The sequence below is a fragment of the Gorilla gorilla genome, chromosome 12 (genome assembly GCF_029281585.2).
Source record: "Gorilla gorilla gorilla isolate KB3781 chromosome 12, NHGRI_mGorGor1-v2.1_pri, whole genome shotgun sequence".
In the NCBI taxonomy this organism is placed as follows: domain Eukaryota; kingdom Metazoa; phylum Chordata; class Mammalia; order Primates; family Hominidae; genus Gorilla; species Gorilla gorilla.
The window spans coordinates 82,616,568-82,627,790 of NC_073236.2; positions in this window are offsets into that span (position 1 = coordinate 82,616,568).

An 11,223-nucleotide genomic window follows, 5' to 3' on the forward strand; every position below is an offset into this window, starting at 1 on the left:
TGATAAATGGAGATAGGTTCATAGATATATAGATGGATACATAGAGATAGATATATACAAATATTAGTGTATAAATTATACAGTACTCAGGATATATGGAGGGATACATAGAGATAGATATATACAAATATTAGTATATAAATTATACAGTACTAAGGATGGTAGGGAACTCAAGTAAGTCAGACTGAGATTTTGTTACAAAATGTGACATTTCGCTAGATCCATTTACAACCATACTTTCCCCCCGTGGGATTATGGAGACTCCTATGACAAGAATCTCAGTCATTTCTGAAGATATAGAAGTTTGGACCAGAGCATTTAGTTTGATAAGGGACAGAACGGCTTCCTGGGAGTGGATTTGTCCCAGAGTTACAAGGGAACTTCAATAAAATACAATATCAACAGGTCATTTAGTCATGACTATATTGATATGACCCAACCTTGATATTCTCTCCCAACATTCATTTGGGGGAGAATGAGCGACAGTCAACTTAGAAAAGCTTGCATCTTGGGAGCTATGCACACATTATGGCCTTAATAAACATAGTTCAGAGAAGTGAGAACTGTTTCTCTACTCAATTCCACCAAAGAGTGAGGAGCAACAGGACTCTGACCTAGGAACAATGGAATAACTGAGAGAAAATGACAGATGGGAATGAATCCATGATTGTCAGTGCCTTGAAAGTACAGTGTTTTTATTTTTTAATAATGGAAGGCACTGCATGATATAGACAATAAGGCCAGACAAAAATCTCAGAAGCAAATTGAAGAGGCTGAAGATACTTCCAGGCATACTGAGTGCAAGAAACTTTGAAAAAGAGTATCTGAAGTACAGCCATATTAGAGGTGATTCATGAGCCCCAAAACTCCCAATTTAGGGCTCTTATAAGACTGGTTACATGGTCTAGGCTTGAAGCTTGAGTGGATAACAGTCTCCTCCTAACCAAAATCTAAACTGTAGGAATCCTATACTCAGGTACGAAACTACAGCGAGGTAGAAGAAATAAGTTCTAGTGTTCTATGCCACTATAAGATGACTATAGTTAACAGTAAAATATTATATACTTTCAAATAGCCAGAAGGATACTGAATGCTCCCCACATGAAGAAGTAATAAATGATTCATGTGATGGATATGCTAAAATCCTGATTTGATCACTATATATTACAGGTACTGAAACATCATTATGTACTCCATGAATCAGTACAATTATTATCAGTCAATTAAAAAATTAAAATAAATAAAAAAATTAAAGAAGGTAGTCATAGAAACTCAGAACCATTAGCATATGTACCAGTGACCCTTTTGTTTTACTACTGGACAGATTGAAATGTGGAAAGAGAGATATAGATTATAAAGAAGGCTCTATCTAATTTAGCTACTTAATAATGCTCACAAGAAGGAAAACACAAAACCTGGTGTCTCTGTCCCACACAGCAAATAGACAATGTTATCATGAGGTATCCTCTGTAAATAACAGTACCCTCCTCTAATATGAAAATATGTCCCAATAAATGTCCTGACCTTTTTTCAAGAAAACAGGCTGCTCTCTTTTCTTTGAGATTAAAATGTATCTAAAGCAGTGAGCTGAGAATTCAGAAGACAGAAGCTGCAAGAGAGTCCCCAGCCTCGTAAGCTGGTATTTGACAAGTACAATAGTTATTTCCATCTTAACAGCCAAATCATCTGGAGGGGTTTTAAATAACTACAGATGCCCAAAGCATACCCTATGGCCAGAGAACCAAACTTTCAAGGGGTGAAGACTACACATCTGTATTTTCTAATAGCTCATATGTTAATTGCGATTCTACAATGAAGTTTGTAAATCACTACTCTACAGTTTTTGTAAAATTAGGCCTTACTTTCAAATCTCTGTATTAGGTTGACATACTGGAAGGAATGTGAGAATAAGAGTTGACCCAGGCCACCTTCTCTACTGTAAACCTTTGAAGACTAGGTGAAGGAGAGGCATGTCAGCAGATGCCTAAGGCTTTAGAACTTGCTTGGTCCAGGTCCTGTGACAGCAGTTGCTGATTCCATCACTTCTTTATTTTACAAACTAATCTACATTTTCATGAAATTAAGAACCAAACTACACAAAGCAGAGAGAGTAGAAAAGAAATCTTTAGGTTTTACCAACAAAACTCTGCCTGATTATAATATTTAATAGCCTTAGTGCCAACAAGGCTTCTCAGAATAATTGTGTCCATATGCTGGCTCCACTCTCTCAGCTCTTATCTACTGTTTGTTGCTAAAATATTTTATTATGCAAATCTCTGTAAGTACAAATTTAAATCAAATTGACCCCACTTAGTATGGGATTCTTAATTTAAAATACACTAATGTAATTATGCTCTAAATGCTTTATTTTACAAATAAGCTTTAACCAAACCAACTTTACAGCTAACATTTATTGTATGATATTGTCTAAAAATGTACTTTAATACAAAGAAAAACCAAACTTTAAGTTAGGGAATCTAAGAACTGCCCCATTTTTTAATTGCCTCTAAAGACTTAAAAACCTATGGGAGCCATTTCATCTCTCCAAATCAGAATTTTTTTCATCTGCAAAGTTGATATCATAGCCACACCAACTTACCTCTTAGGATTGTGTTAAAAATACAGAATTCAGTATAAAATAATATAAAGTATAATGCAATTAAAAGTTAACTGGTTATGATTATTTAAATAACTAAGCTCAACTATGGAATGAAGTTGAAACAAATTTGGAACTCATGCTTGGTGAAGGAATGAATGAAAGCATAATTCCATGATGATGATATTAAGGACTTGTCTCTTATTATTTGTCTCTTATTATATCCTACTAAATGTAGTAATAAAGTGTTGACAATATTCTCTTCCTTGACATATGAGATCTTTGTGTTCCTATTGCACTTGCTTAGTGTCTAGTTTGCGCTGAAAGGAAATGTTTACACAAAGGTTATAATTTGCTCTATTATGACTAGGTTGAGGAAAGGAGTAGCTGTTCTTGTTCAAATGTTGTGAAGTCTTTCTGTTTTTTTTTTTTTTTTTGTTTAAATTCTTTGACCTCTTTTTTGAAGGCTAAGAAAGCAAATATCACCTCTACTCTTACCTTGCAGATAGAGGTTTTTCTTTTCATTGTGATGGGAGTGCATTCCTAAGAGCAACATTTTAATCAGTATACCATTTTTTTGGGTCACATTTCATTCCAGTGGTAAGGAACTAGTAAATTTTGCATAAGTAGAAACAAAAATTCATAATATATTTTTTTCAGCTCACTGACTTCACCTTTTAAGGGGCTATTAATAATTCAAATTGGTGCTCATTACCCTTGACAAGTTAGTAAACTGTGCTTTTAAATCTTTTGCTTATGTCTCATATTCTTGTATATCCTTTTCCATTTATGTAAATGTTATCTTCCCAATCATTTAGCCTTGAAAACTTCTGAGTCATTTGAATCCTGGCACTTTCTTTTCATTTCTCCCTCTCTCTATCTCTCCCTCTTTTTATACTTCATCTGCTGGTTTGGATTCTATAGGTTTTATTTTAAGTAATTAAAATTTCAATATACATATTTAACTGTATATATTTCTAGCATGATCCAAATTTTTTCATGAAAGCACCTTATGCTTAACAGTCCTTTAAATGCTTCCATTGTCATTTTGCAAATCATTATTGTCTGGAGATTGGGCTCCGGTATTTTTAAAATCAGCTACAAAATGAATCATGTATTACAGTCAATAATTCCCAAAATATGTTACTGATTAATTTGCTGTTACTTACATTTCACTTCTTTGCCATGGATTTAATTTCCATGCTGCATGTATCCTTGACTAGTCCTTTCCGAGCTCACGGAACAATGCCACACATTCAGATTTCAATGGATTCTTATCTGGCTTCTATACCTAAATTCTATGAAAACTGCTACTGCTAGTGTTACAATAATTTTCACATTATTAAAATCCAATGGACATTTTTTTTTACTCTTCTTACAGTGTTCTCAGAATCATTCACCCCGTTTCTGTTTTTTCGTTTGTGAGGACTTTTCTGCTCTAGAGTCACTACCTACTTACCATGTTTGCCTTTTCCTTTCTAGGCATTCCTCTGTTTCCTTTCAGACTCCTCATCCAACCTCTAACTGTCTTCCTCTTGCCCTTTTCATTTAAACACTTTCTAGATCATCTCATCCATTCCTTTACCTTTAAATGTCACATAGGTATACTGATGGTGAAGATAGCTATATATATAGTGCTGATCTTTCAAAACTGTATATCTTGATCTCTCCATCTGGTTACCTTCCATTTATCTAAAATTTCACTTGTCCTAAGCTGAACTCCTAATTTTTGGATCTTCCATTTATATTTCTCCTTCAAACTTCTCCATCTTTCCACATGGCACTAGCATGTGCTCTGTACTTCAAGCTGTGACCTAGTGATCAACAGCCATACCAGCTTCTCTCTCCATCCTCATCAGCAAATCTCTATGATTATTAGTAAAAGTCCTATATTAAATCTTAGCCCTTATTCCTATGTCTGCTGTCACCTTCCTCACCTGTCCACCATAGCCTAATGAAGTACTTTTATTTTATTTATGTTTTTTTTTGTGTGTGTGTGAAGGAGTCTCACTCTGTCACCTAGGCTGGAGTGCAGTGGCACGCAATCTCAGCTCACTGCAACCTCCGCCTCCCAGGTTCAAGTGATTCTTCTGCCTCGGCCTCCCAAGTAGGTGGGACTACAGGCACGCGCCACCATGCCCGGCTAATTTTTCTGTATTTTTAGTAGAGACGGGGTTTCACCATGTTGGCCAGGATGGTCTACATCTCCTGACCTCATGATCCATCCACCTTGGCCTCCCAAAGTGCTGGGATTACAGGCTGAGCCACCGCGCCTGGCCTGAAGTAGTACTTCAGTGAATTTTCTACTTCCTCTTTCTCTTAGAACAACTATTGTTCGCTCCATACACAGTATGACTTTTAAAAAATATATAAATTTGGATATTGTCATCCCTTTGTTAAAAAGTAAAAATTATCTTGAGATAAATATAACATCTTTAATATGGCCAGGAAGTTATTGTTTACTCCTACTGTGAAATTATTCAACATGTTTTTTCCTGAATCTGGAATGGTTTTTCTCCATTTATGGCCTGACTTATCACCACACTTTAGGGCTAAGTTTAAATGTCCAAATAATTTTTCACTCATTCATTTATTCAACAAGTATTTCTTGACTTCCTATTATGTACAAGGCTTTATTCTAGGTACTGGAATACCTTAGTGACAAAGCTAGAAGAGAAAGGAAAGGAAAGAATGAAGATGAATTGATAGGAAGATAGATACATATAATCTCTATCTTCATCATTATCAATATATGTTAAGTGCTATGAAGTAATTTCTAAGAGAGGTCTTGTCTAATACCAATCTAAATTGGACTTTCCTTGTCCTTCTTCCTAACAACCTGATTTTTTATAGCATTTATAAGAATTTACAATAGTGCACGTATTCATGTTATTTTTCCATAGATAATCTTTTTACTATACTGTAAACTCCATGTGTTAGGTGCCATGCTTCTTTTAGCACTAATTTATCTTTGGCATTAAAACCCAGGTTGGCACATAATAGGTTTTGTAATAGATATTTGTGTAACAACTACCCAGTTGTTTCTTTTTAATATTCATCTTTTAAAAATTGTATCCTAAATGCTCCCAGGAGATGTCCTGGGTCAGAAACAGATTTCTTACTATCTCACAGTAAAAATTGAATGCTTCGATTGCCCTTCTTTTATCCTTGCAGTGACATGATGAAAGCTGATAGTTTTGTTTGTTTTTTTTTTCTATCTGAATATCCAGATACTCCATGGGTGAGAGACAAAGTAAATTGTTTTTTTTTGCTCTCTGCTAATAAAGAGGAAAGAGGCCACTGTATCCCTCCCTTTCTAAAAGGGTCTCCTTAGAGACCCTGAATCCTGATGGGCCTGAATCCTTACTCCAATCATTTGGTATATGTAAATAAAATATCTCTATGAGGCAGATAGCCACCTGTGTCTGAGGCATTGTTTCTTCTGAAATATCAATACTGGGGAGATAATGCTCCAGTCTCCTTGACATCCTGAAGCTTAATCTAGGGAACTATTACAGGATATAACCATTTGGTCCTCTTGAGGAAATATTAGTTTTATTATACTTTCATATCAGGACCATTAAGTAGACAAATAGCTAGAGATCAAATTCTTATGTATGTGAAGAATGGAATGTTCCTGTGTCTCAGGAGGCTAAAGATTTCTACAGGAATGCTAAAAAAATACAGCGAAATTTTATTTCCCCATAAATAATGAAGTGAATACATAAATAAAAGTAGGGCACTGATAACACGACGAAGTGAACACATGAGTGAAAGCAGGACAGTCTTATATGGAATAACCTTTCAGGTGTGAACTTACTTCAACCATCTCATCTATGTTTTTGCTGGGTAACAGTCCTCCACGAAGTCTCATACTCCTCAGTCTTAGTGGGTACACCAAACATGCAAGGCCCTGACAGCTCTTTTCCTTTGCCAGAGTTGTGTTTACAATGAGTAACCATGAGGTATGAGATCATGTCTCCCTCTAGAACAGTGTGTGCTTGCTTATTGCTTACTATAGGTTAGTCAATTATCGATGCTCAGTATTCTCCTGTAATGCAACCCACTGCATGTGCAGCAACCATCTGGGCCCTCTGCATTAGCCCCATTGAACCAGTGGAACAAGAAGAAATAATGTAAACATGATGTTCATCCTGCCATGAGTAATGAAATTCTCTTTACCTCTCACCCAGGAGTCTCATGTCTACTGCCAGCATCCATGAAACAGTAACAACAGGCTAACTTGTTCACAAGGAGGGTAAAATTAAATCCCAGGGCCTGACAATTATTCTTAGCATACAGTTGAGAGGTAGCAGGAGGTTGAGTTGACAATTTAACCATGCTTTGGATGTGCACTACAGTTTCTGTATTATTCTGGATCTGCAACCAGAATAATGTTCTTTCTCTTATTGGTCTCACCTACAGGTCACTCAAATTATCCCCAGTGAGGGCATCAGATGCAGCTGATACTCCCATTTGTGTGATATATGCCTTTGGGAGATATCTGCGTTCACAGATAGTGCCTGCAGTGGCTGTCAACTCAATTCTACTGATAATTTAGGGACACTCTATCAGAGTAGAAGGGTCTTTGGAGTGGCCATGCAGCATGTCTAGCAGAGATATATTATAAACCTTTACTGAAATTCTCGTTGTTTTCCAAATATACCATGTTCTTGTGTTCTCCTGGGATTTTGCACATTTGTTTCTTTTTATCTCAATCTATTGCCATTATACTCACCTTTTATAACCAAATTGAGGATCACACTTCTCTGATATATCTTCTGACTCTCCCTTGTGAAAGCCAAACTAGTTCCTCCCCTTTTGTTTGCTTATATAGTTACTATATACCTCTATAACGTACTGGTTAAGCATGAAAAGTTCCTGTCATGACCGAGAAAATAGAGTGATCAAATTATACCAAGATAAACACTTAGAAAACTTTCAAAAATTTATTTATGCTCATCAAAATATTATCCACTTCATGTTCCTTGTTACACACTGCAACAACACTTATCTCTGAATGTCACCAGATAAGTTGTTGATATATTTTTCACACCTTATTTTACAGGCTAACTTGTCTAATAGATTGCATCACTGTCCATTATGTCATAGAAGCAGCTGACACAGCCTCAGTCAACCTTGGAAGGATAGGGAAGGGTTAAATGAATCTGAAATATTACCCAATATACACCTAACCTATTCTAGGTTACTTTTAAATACAGTGGTTTCTAAGACTGAGTTTATATTAAAACATATATTATGAAATTGATTCTGAAATTGAACTACTGCTGGAGCCACAAAAAAAAAAAAAAGAGGATGAAAAGTTGGAGTTGGGAAATGATAAAAATAGGTTTTAAAGAACATATTATTTTGCTTTTATTGGTTTATTTTAGTGTCACTTTCCAGCTTCTTTAACAATAAGATGAAATGATAACCCAAGGGAAAGTTTCATTATTACATTTTAGAGGAAAATATGAGCATTGAATGTTTTAGTAGAAAAGATAAAATAAGCACTAAGTGAAACATATCTATCACCAAATTCATTAATATAAAAAATTGAAACAATTTAGATAATTTTTAAATCCTTAACTAGGAAAACATCTCATTTGATCATTTCAATTTTTATCTCCTGCATTTGAAGACTTTATGCCAGTCAACAAGTTATATAATATGTTAAACAGCAGTAACCAATGTGGTTATTTATAAATCTCTATGTGTATAAAGTTAAAATCTCTAACATTATCATGGTGTTGCCATTTAGTTAAAAAATAGCAATAGTTTAAAAATAATTGCAAAGAAGTCATGTCACTATGTTGGGAAGTGTTCAGTTTTTAAGAGGAAAACGTTATCAGTCTGAAAAAGAAAAATTTCTTCTAAACCATTACAATTAAGCTGGTAGAAGTCAGCAACCTCATAAAACATCCATTTGGATGATTAGTATTAAGCTAATCAGTAGCAAATCTCATGGAAAAGAGCTATGTTTTGGTTGGCATGTTTGAAGGTACTTATTACATTATTTTAAACAATTAACTAGATAAATTAAAATGGACTATGCCAGGGCAAAAGTGAGTTTGCCATCACAAATAATTACTACAATTTATTGCATATGAGATTTAAAGGGCAATCAAAGGGACAGAAAGAATCCATCATCAATGAGGGAGGTTGCTATCCTTATAATTACATATTTTAGATAGCCTATTTAAGTACCTAAGTATATAATCATTTAAAATGCCAATGTCTCAGAAATGTGTTACGTACTTCTAAATGGAAACTAATGCCTATAATTGAATGTTCTCTTGACACAAGATTTAGATTATGACAATCAAACATTTTACTCCCTGTTAACTAGCCTATTAGCCTCTGTTAACTTTCCTAATTCTAATTTCCACTATCTAATAAATGTGGTGTAGAATGAGAAACAAGAAAGTCCAAGGTTCTTATAGTGTCTAAACAACTCAATACTTTCTGATGGATGATTTAAATTTCTGTTGATTTCTGCTTCTCTTAAGAGTATGGGTTTTGTATTTTTATATGGCATATAGTTTTTTTTGAAAGTTAGAAATCTGTATTGATTCTGAGGCAAATAAGTTGTTTGTTTGTTTTGTTTGTTTGTTTTTTTAACTGGACATTACTTTTCTCCTGCTTTGCCTTTAGTTCAGAGCATTGAGTCAATCCAGTTTTTAATCAGCTGGGTTTGGGATTTGTGGTTGCTATAGTTACCCTCTGGTGAACCACCTGTTTCAAATTCCTTGAATGTGACCTTCCTACCTTCACCTTTAGGTCTTCCCTCCATGCTGTGCCTCAAAGCAGATCTCTCTCTATGCTCTGCTCCTTCCCCAGCAGTATTCTGCTGTTCCTTATTATTTGATGCTTGCTAACCTGTTGGTAGTTGGAGGCTTGGGGAAGGCATTCGCTGTGGTTCTGATTAAGCTTTCATTCTAGGCAAATACTGTGTTTCCTGGCTTTCAGGGTTAAAGCCTTCTAATGACCACGCTCCTCCCTCAACTGGAGGAGACTCTAATCACAGCACATTTTTGCCACTTCCTCTAGGTTGGAGTGATTTTTCTGTCTCCCTCTCTCAGCTACAATACATTTTCACCATTTCTCTAAGAAAAATGCTGTATAGTGCTCTTCACCAACAGCTTAAGGCTTTTTTATTTCCTGTAGAAAACAAGCAAACAACAACAACAACAACAAAAAACGAGGAGTAGGGGTGTGGGGGAAGGAATTTGAAGCTTGTTTTGGATCTTTACTGCAGTTGCTGAGTCTCCTTTAACCCAGAATAGCACCACATGGGAGACATTTTAGGATGCTCAGCAATCTTTTTGGTGAGGCTATTGAGTTCTATGGAAAAAAAATCCTGTGAGTGAGAGAAAAGTCGTCTCTCAGACTGTACCCACCAGGGGTTCTACATTCTCTGCTATCCCATACTCAGGCTTTAGCATTCCGTTAAACAATTTATCCAGACTAATCTTACCAGTGTGCAATAGCATCTTCCTCAGGTAAGCAAGTGCCTGAATCTCATTTTTCCAGAAGAAACTTGTTTTTGTTAAATTTTTAGTTATTTGGTTGACCTATAAACTCAAATCTATGGAGTGTTCAAGAAAATTATGAATGTGTAGCTAGTCTAGCTTTTTTGTTGTTTTTATTTTAAGAATAGGAGTGAAATGGTTTGAACATTTGTCCCCTCCAAATCTCATGTTAAAATGTGATTTCCAGTGTTGGATGTGGGACCTGATGGAAGGTGACTGGATCATGGAGGCAGATCCCTCAGGAATGGTTTATCACCATTACTTTGGTGATAAGTGAGTTCTCATTCAATTCGCACAGGATCTGGTTGTTTAAAGGTCTGGGACCTCTCCCCAACCTCCTTTCTCTTGCTCCCGTTCTCACCGTGTGAGGTGCCTGCTTCCTCTTTGCCTTCTCACATGGTTGAAAGCTTCCCCAGGCTGGCTTTCACCAGATGCTGGCACCATGCTTCTTGTATAACCTGCAGAACTGTGAGCCAATTAAACCTTTTTTTCAGTATAAATTAGCCAGCCTCAGATATTTCTTCACACAATGTAAAAACTGCCTAAAACAGAAAATTGGTACCCAAGAGTGGGGCATTGCTACAAAGATAACTAAATATGTAGAAGCAGATTTAGAACTCGGTAATGGACAGAGGTTGGTAGAGTTTGGATGGCTCAGAAGAAGACAGAATGATGAGAGAAAGTCTGGAACTTCACAGAGACTTGTTAAATGTTTGAGATAAAAATGCTGATAGAGATATGGGCAGCAATTTCAGACTAAGGAGATCTCAGATGGAAATGAGAAACTTATCAGGAACTTGCATAAAGGTCACCCTTGTTATGCCCTAGCAAAAAAATTGGCTGCACTGCATCCATGTCCTAGGGCTTTAAGAAAGTTTGAACTGAAGAATGATGACGTAAGGTATCTGGTGAAAGAAATTCCTGTAGCAAAGAGTTCAATAAGTGAGCATAGCTGCTTCTAATAGCCTAAGATCATATGTGGGAGCAAAGGAATGGCTTAAAGTTGGAACTCATATTTAAAAGAGAAGTGGAGTGTCAGAATTTGAAAAATTTGCAGCCTGCCCATGTGATAGAAGAGGAAAAGACAATTTCTGG